We start from the raw sequence: 8,583 nt of genomic DNA, 5'->3' as shown, positions 1-8,583 counted from the left end.
TGGCAAAGCACTAGACTGGTGGATCAATGGAATCAAATTGAAGACTCAGAGATGAATCCACACACATTTGCTCACTTGATTTTTGACAAAGAAGCCAAATCTATTCAATGGAAAAAGGATAGCATCTTCAACAAATGGTGCTGGTCTAACTGGATGTCTACATGTAGAAAAATGCAATTAGACCCTTATCTGTCACCATGCACAAAACTCAAGTCCAAGTGGATTAAAGACCTCAACTTAAAACCAGAGACATTAATTCAGTTAGAGGAAAGAGTGGGGAAGAGCCTGGGACACAAAGGCACAGGAAACAACTTCCTGAACAGTACACCAACAGCCCAGGCCTTTATGTCAACAATTAATAAATGGGACCTCATGAGGCAGAGAAGCTTCTGTAAGGCAGGAGACACTGTCAAGAGAACAAAACGACAGCCTACAGAATGGGAAAAGATCTTCACTAACCCTTTATTTGACAAAGGTTTAATATCCAAAATATATAAAGAACTCAAGAAATTAAACACCACAAAACCAAACAACCCAATTGCGAAATGGGGCTTGGAACTTAACAGAGAATTCTCAACAGAGGAATATCAAATGGCCGAGAAACACTTAAAGAAATGCTCATCCTTGTTAGTCATCAGAGAAATGCAAATCAAAACAACACTGAGATTCCATCTTACACCCGTCAGAATGGCTAAGATCAAAAACTCAAATGACACCACATGTTGGCGAGGATGTGGAGAGAGAGGAACACTCCTTCATTGCTGGTGGGAATGCAAACTAGTACAGTCACTTTGGAAAGCTATCTGGCGCTTTCTCAGAAAAATGGGAATAGGGCTTCCTCAAAACCCAGCCATCCCACTCCTTGGAATATACCCAGAAAATGCCCTACCACATAACAGGGACATATGCTCAACCATGTTCATAGCTGCTCTATACATAATAGCCAGAACATGGAAATAGCCTAAGTGTCCCTCAGTAGAAGAATAGACTAAGAAATTGTGGTATATTTACACGATGGAATACTACTCAGCTATTAAAAACGAGGAATTCCCGAAATTTGTGGACAAATGGATTGAACTAGAAATTATCATAATGAGTGAGTTCATCCAGAAGCAAAAAGAGACAAACGGTATATACTCACTTATATCAAAACACTAGTCCAAGGGATACGAACCATGAAAATCTTTACTTACCAAGAAAGTGGGTCAGAGGAGAGGATATCCAATTGAGACTTTAGGCAAAAGTAGCATGGAAAAAAGAGGAAATAGTAGGACCCAGAGGGTCCTGGAAACCTACAAGAAGAACTTTATGACAGGCAGATCTGGATCCTGGGGTCCTCCTCAAACTAAGGCACCAGCCAAGGAGAATATAGGCAGTAAGCTTCGAACCCATACCAAGACCTAGCCGATGAACATGATATTCTCCGCTGTTGAGTGGAGCGTGAGATCTGACTCTCACATGAACTCTGGTGCCCGTTTTCTGACCGTGTCCCCGGATGGGGAGACCTGGTGGCACTCAGAGGAAGGATAGCTAGTTACCAAGAAGACACTTGATATTCTAAGAGCATATATAGGGGGAGGAGGTCTCCCTCAGTCACAGACATAGGGGAGGGGAGAAGGGGAGAAATGGGAGGGAGGGAAGAATGGGAGGAAACAGAGGAAGGGCTAACAATCGAGATGTAATATGAATAAATTAATAAAAAAAAGGGGAGCATTCTTCCCCTAACATCTGACCTCAGCCTATCAAGTCTCATCTGTCCTACCTGTAACTCTTCCTCTGTAGCCTGGCAAGGCCATTTTGCCAGGGGGAAAGAGATCTAAGTTCAGCGGCCAGAGTGCATGTCTGAAGTAGTCCCTAATCTCCACAGGTGGGATCCATAAGGAGACTGTGCTACTACATCTGAGCAGTGGTTGTAGGCCCATATCATACATGGTCCTTGGTTGATGTTTTAGTCTCTGTGTTGTAGTATAGTTATCCTGTATTATGTGGCTAATATACACTTATAAGTGAGTATATACCTTGCGTGTCTTTCTGGGTCTGGGTTACTTCACTCAGGATGATCTTTTCCAGTTCCATCTATTTGCCTGCAAATATCAAGATTTTCTTGTTTTTAATCTCTGAGTGGCAGTCCACTGTGTAAATGTACCACAGTTTCTTTATTCATTCTTTGGTTGAGGGACATCTAGGTTGTTTCCAGATTCTGGCTATTATGAATAAAGCTATGAACATAGTTGGGCAAAAGTCCTTGTTTTATGGCGGAGCATCTTTTGGGTATATTCCCAAGAGTGGAATGGCAGAAAGCACCAGATTTATTTCCAAAGTGGTTGTACAAGTTTGCACTCCCACCAGCAATGGAGGAGTATTTCCTTTTCTCTACATCCTTGTCAGCATGTGTTGTCACCTGAATTTTTGATCTTAGCCATTCAGATAGGTTCAAGATGGAATCTCAGTGTCATTTTGAGTTGCATTTTCCTGATAATGAGAGATGTTGAGCATTTCTTTAAGTATTTCTCAGTCATTCAATATTCCCCTATTGAAAATTCTCTACTCCATTTTTATTTTTATATTAAATTTTTTTTATTTAAGTAATTTATTCAGATTTCATCTCAATTGTTATCCACACTTGTTTCTTCCTTTTTCCCTTTCCTCTCTCTTTCATCCTATTCCCCTTTCCTAGGTCTGTGACAGAAGGGGACCTTGTGCCCCACTATAAGATCACAGGTTATAAGGTCTCTTCCTGATAGCCTGCTTACTCTTCTTCTGAGTGTCACGAGGTCACCCCACCAAGGGAAAGTGGTCAAACAGGGGACCCCAGAGTTCCCTGCTCTCCACGCAATTGTGGAGAATATGCTGTCTATTGGCTAGATCTGGATAGGGGTTCTAGGTTTACTGCATGCATTGCCTTTGGTTGGTACAGTAGTTTGAGCTGACACACCTGGGTCCAGATCCGTCAGCCCTTATGGTCTTCTTGTAGGTTTCTAAGACCCTCTGGATCCTTTTATTTCCCTATTCTTTCTTACCTCTCTCACCTAGAGTCCCAATAGGAGGTCCCAGTATCTATCCCAATCTCTGGCTAAGTGAAGACTTTCAGGGGACATCTCATAGTATCTGTGAATAGTGATAGTTTGACTTGTTCTTTTCTGATTTGTATTCCCTTGATCTCCTTTAGTTGTCTTACTGCTCTGGCTAGGACTATATTGAAGAGATATGGAGAGGGTAGACAGCCTTGTCTTGTTCCTGATTTCAGTGGAATTGATTTAAGTTTCTCTCCATTTAGTTGGTGTTGGATATAGGCTTGCTGTATATTGCCTTTATTATGTTTAGGTATGTGCCTGTATCCCTGCCATCTGTAGGTCTTTTGACATGAATGGGTGTTGGATTTTGTCAAATGATTCTTCAGCATCTAAGGAGATGATCATGTGTTTTTTTTCTTTTAGTTTGTTTATATGATTAATTACATTGATGGATTTCCTTACATTGAACCACTCCTGCATGCCTGGGATGAAGCCTACTTTGTCATGGAGAATGATAGTTTTGATGTGTTCTTGAATTCAGTTTGTGAGTATTTATTGAGTATTTTTGCATCAATGTTTATAAGAGAAGTTGGTCTGAAATTCTCTTTTTTTGTTGAGTCTTTCCATGGTTTAGGTATCAAGGTGACTGTGGCCTCATAGAATGAGTTTGGTAATGTTCCTTCTGTTTCTATTTTACTGAATAATTTGAAGAGAATTGGTATTAGCTCTTCTCTGAAGGTCAGGTAAAATTCTGCTCTGAATCCTTCTGGTCCTGGGCCTTTTTGTTGTTGTTGTTAGGACAATTTTGATGACTGCCTCTATTTCCTTATGTGTAACAGGACTATTCAATTTGTTTACCTGATCTTGATTCAATTTTGGTAGTTGGTAGTTATCAAGAAAATTGTCCATTTTGTTTAGGTTTGCAAATTTTGTGGCATATAGGCTTTTGGAATAAGACTGATGATTCTATGGATTTCCTCAGTGTCCGTTGTTATGCCTCCCTTTTCATTTCTGATTTTGTTGATTTGAATACTCACCCTCTGCCTTTTAGTTAGTGTGGTTAAAGGTTTGTCAATCTTGCTGATTTTCTCAGAGAACCAGCTGTTGCTTTCATTGATTCTTTGAATTGTTTTCTTTTTTCCAATTTATTGATTTCAGCCCTGAGTTTGATGATCTCCAGCCATCTACTCCTCTTGGGTGTGTCTGCTTTCTTTTGTTCTAGAAATTTCAAATGTGCTGTTAAGTTGCTAGTATGTGATATTTCCAGTTTCTTTATAAAGGAACTTAGTGCTATAAACTTTCCTCTTAGCACTGCTTTCATTGTGTCCCATAAGTTTGGGTATGTTGTGTCTCAGTTTCATTGAATACTAGAAAGTTTTTAATTTTTCTTTTTATTTTGTCTCTTACCTAGATGTTATTGAGTAGGGAGTTATTCAGTTTCCATGAGTTTGTAGGCTTTTGGTTATTTCTTTTGTTGTTGAGTTCCAGCTTTAATCCATGATGGTCTGATAAGATGCAAGTGATTGTTTCAATCTTCCATTATGACAGCCTATGTGTTTTTGCTGGGGAGTTGAGGCAATTGATGTTAAGAGATACTAATGACCAGTAATTGTTAGTTCCTTTTGTCTTGATGTTGTTGGTGGTAGAGTGTGTGTGTGTTTCTGTGTTTTGGATTTGTGGATGTTCAGTTATTTATTTCATGGATGTAGTTAGCCTTCTTATATTGGAGTTTTCCTTCTGGTAACGTCTGTGGGGCTGGATTTGTGGTTAGGTGCTGATTAAACTTGGTTTTGTTGTGGAATAACTTTTTTTCTCCATCTATGGTGATTGAAAGACTTGCCTGGTATAGTAGACTGGGTTGGTATCTGTGTTCTCTTAATGTTTGTATGACTTCCATGCAGGCCCAGGTCTCTGTTGAGAAGTCAGGTGTAATTTTGATGAGTTTGCCTTTACATGTGACTTAACCTTTTTCTCTTGCAGCTTTTAATATTCTTTCTTTCTATGGTACATTTAATGGTTTTATTATTATGTGGCAGGAGGATTTTCTTTTCTGGTCAAATCTATTTGGAGTTCTGTAGGCTTACTGTATGTTTTTATGGACATTTCATTCTTTAGGTTGGGGAATTTTTCTTCTATGATTTTTTTTGAAAAATGTTTTCTGGGCCTTGGAGCTTGGGGTCTTCTCTTTCTTCTGTTCCTATTATTCTTAGATTTGGTCTTTTTTATAGTGCTCCAGATTGCCTGGGTGTTTTCTGTCAGGAACTTTTTAGTTTTAACATTTTCTTTGATGTATCAATAACTTCAATCATATCATCCACACTTGAGGTTCCCTCTTCCATATCTTGTTTTTGGTTGGTGTAGCTTGTGTCCACCATTCCTGTTCTCTTCCCTATGTTTTCCAACTCTATGATTGCCTCAGCTTGTAGTTTCTTTGTTGCTTCTAATTCCCTCCTTAGGTCTTGAATAGTCTTATTCATTTCTTTCTCCCCTTTGATTGAATAGTCCTATCGTTCTGTATAGGATCTATTCAATTCCTTCATCTGTTTGAATGTGTTTTCCTGTGTTTCTTTGAGTGATTTATTTTCCTCTTTCAAAGCTTCTATCATTTTCATCACCTCAGATTTTGAGTCTTCATGGGTGTTCATGTCTCCAGGGCTTGCTATGTTAGGATCACTGGTTTCTGGGATTGCTATATGGCTCTGAGTTTTGTTGCTAGTCTTGCACTGTCTTCTGGTCATCTGGTTGTCTCTGGTGTTAACAGGCCTAGAGGTTCCTCCAAAGAGGTCACTATCTGTGTCCTACATTGGCCAGGCAGGTTGGGAGAAAGTAAAAGAGCTCTAATCCTAAGGTTGTATCCTAGGGCTCCCCAGATGCCGCCTCAGGATGTTGGAAAATGTGTGTTAGAGCCTGCACCCAGCTCAGTTCATCTGGGTTCCCTGACTGTGTCCCAGTTGGATCAAGCAGGAGAGGAGTGAGCTGATATATTTCCAAGCCCAAGGTTGCTCAGGTGTCCTACAGTTCTTTTTGAGATGGCAGGGCTCTGTCTATCTGCTGTGTTCCAGATGGCCTAGGGCAGTAAGCCACTGGCCAATGGAGAGAGATTGGAGCTCAAAGCGGATCATGAAACAATAGCTAATGTGGGGTTGGCCAACACAGGTCTCTGTCTGTGACCCAGGTGGATCAGGCCAATAGGCTGTAAGTGGGCAGGGTGAGATCAGAGCCAGAAGCTGCTAGGAGAATAGCAGCAAATGAGGACTGTGGCTGAGTAGGTCTTTGCTCAGTCTGTTTGCTTTGTGCCTTAGCTGAGTCAGAACAGTATGCTTCAGGCAGGTGGGCAGAGATTGATCCAGGCATGAAGTTGCTTACAGGATAGCAGCTAATGCAGATTGTGGCCCATGCACCTCTCTGCTCAGCCTGTTTCCCTTGTGTCTTAGCTTTTTCTGAGCTGTATGCTTCAGGCATGTGGGCAGAGATAGACCAAGGCCCAAAGTTGCTTGTAGGAAAGCAGTTAATGCAGATTGTGGCCGACACATGGATTCAGCTTTGTCCTCGACCTGCCCTCTTGAGCTTATCTGCTCTGTGACCCAGCTGGCCTAGGCTGACAAGCAGCTGGGTGGCTTAGAAGGATCAGAGATCAAAGGTGTTTGGGTACCCTGCACTCTTTCTCAGAAGGCAGCTAATGTGGATTGTGTCCAGTGCTGAGATTCAGCTCTGCCTGTCCGCAGCTCCCTGTCCTGGATCAGTAGACGGGTAGTGAGAGCCCAAAGCTACACAAATAACCCACAGTCTTTTCATTGCTGATCCGGCAAGCAGTTCATGGATGGTGAGAGCCCAAAGCTGCAGGGATGACCCACAGTCCTTCCCAAGATGGTGGCTAATGTGGACTGTCCCCCAGGATTTTTCTGTGGGTGGCCTTGGCTTGGACCCAACCATGTCCACACAGTGTGGATCCCTTTCACCTGGGAATCAGTAGCACTGGTGGTGTTTCGTGGTACTCAGTTTGGTCTTTAGGTCACTGTGCAATCTTGGTTTTCTTCCTAATCAGACACATTGTGCGATCAGTGCCGTCATCTTCGATCAAGACCTATAGTGTATTCTTTTTGATCATTTGAAGGGTACCTCTAAATGCTTCTTTTATGTTTTTTATTTTTTATGATATTTTATTAATTTATTCATATTACATCTAAATTGTTATCCCATCTCTTGTATTCTCCTGTTCGTCCCTCCCTCCCGCTTTCACCTTATTTCCCTCTCCTATGACTGTGACTGAGGGGGACTTCCTCCTCCTCTAAATGATCATAGGGTATCAAGTCTCTTCTTGATAGCCTGTTATCCTTCCTCTGAGTGCCATCAGGCCTCCCCATCCAGGGGACATGGTCAAATATGAGGCACCAGAGTTTGTGTGAAAGTCAGTCCCTGCTCTCCACTCAACTGTGGAGAATGTTCTGTCCATTGGCTAGATCTGGGTAGAGGTTCAATGTTTACTGCACGTATTGTCCTTGGTTGGTACCATAGTTTGAGCAGAACTCTTGGGCTCAGATTTGCATGTCATAATGTTTTTCTTGTAGGTTTCTAGGTCCCTCTGGATCCTTCTATTTCCCCATTCTCCCATGCTTCTCTCACCTAAAGTCCCAATAGGATGTTCTCCCCTCTGACCCACTTTCCTGGTAAGTAAAGTCTTTCATGGGACATACCCCTTGCGCTGCTGTCTTGATATAAGTGAGTATATACCATTTGTCTCTTTTTGCTTATGGGTGAACTCACTCATTATGATCATTTCTAGTTCCATCCATTTGTCCACAAATTTCGGGAATTGCTTGTTTTTAATAGCTGAGTAGTATTCCATAGAGTAAATGTACCACAGTTTCTTTATCCATTCTGCTACTGAGGGACACTTAGGCTGTTTCCAGGTTCTGGCTATTATGAATAAGACTGCTATGGACATGGTTGAGCATATGTCCTTGTTGTGTGGAGGAGCATCTTCCAGGTACATTCCAAGGAGTGGAATAGCTGGGTCTTGACAAGTCCTATTCCCAATTTTCTGGGATAGTGCCAGATAGATTTCCAAAGTGGTTGTACAAGTTTGCATTCTCACCAGCAATGAAGAAGTGTTATTCTTTCTCTACATCCTCACAAGCATGTGGTGTCACTTGAATTTTTGATATTAGCCATTCTGATGGGTGTAAGATAGAATTTCAGAGTTGTTTTGACTTGCATTTCTCTGATGACTAAAGACATTTCTTTAAGTGTTTCTCAACCATTTGATACTCCTCTGTTGAGAAGTCTCTGTTTAGTTCTGCTCACCATTTCTCAATTGGGTTATTTGGTTTTGTGGCGTTTAATTTCTTGAGTTCTTAATATATTTTGGATATTAGATCTTTGTCAGATGTAGGGTTGGTGAAGATATTTTCCCAGTCTGTGGGCTGTCGCTTTGTTCTCTTGACAGTGTCTCCTGCCTTACAGAAGCTTCTCAGCCTCATGAGGTCCCATTTATTAATGGTTGACCTTAAGGCCTGGGTTACTGGTGTTCTGTTCAGGAAGTTGTCTCCTGTGCCAATGTGTTCCAGCC

Source organism: Acomys russatus, chromosome 8, assembly GCF_903995435.1.
Source record: "Acomys russatus chromosome 8, mAcoRus1.1, whole genome shotgun sequence".
Lineage (NCBI taxonomy): Eukaryota > Metazoa > Chordata > Mammalia > Rodentia > Muridae > Acomys > Acomys russatus.
The sequence above is the reverse complement of the archived record's forward strand: the minus strand, read 5'-3'. Positions refer to the sequence as shown.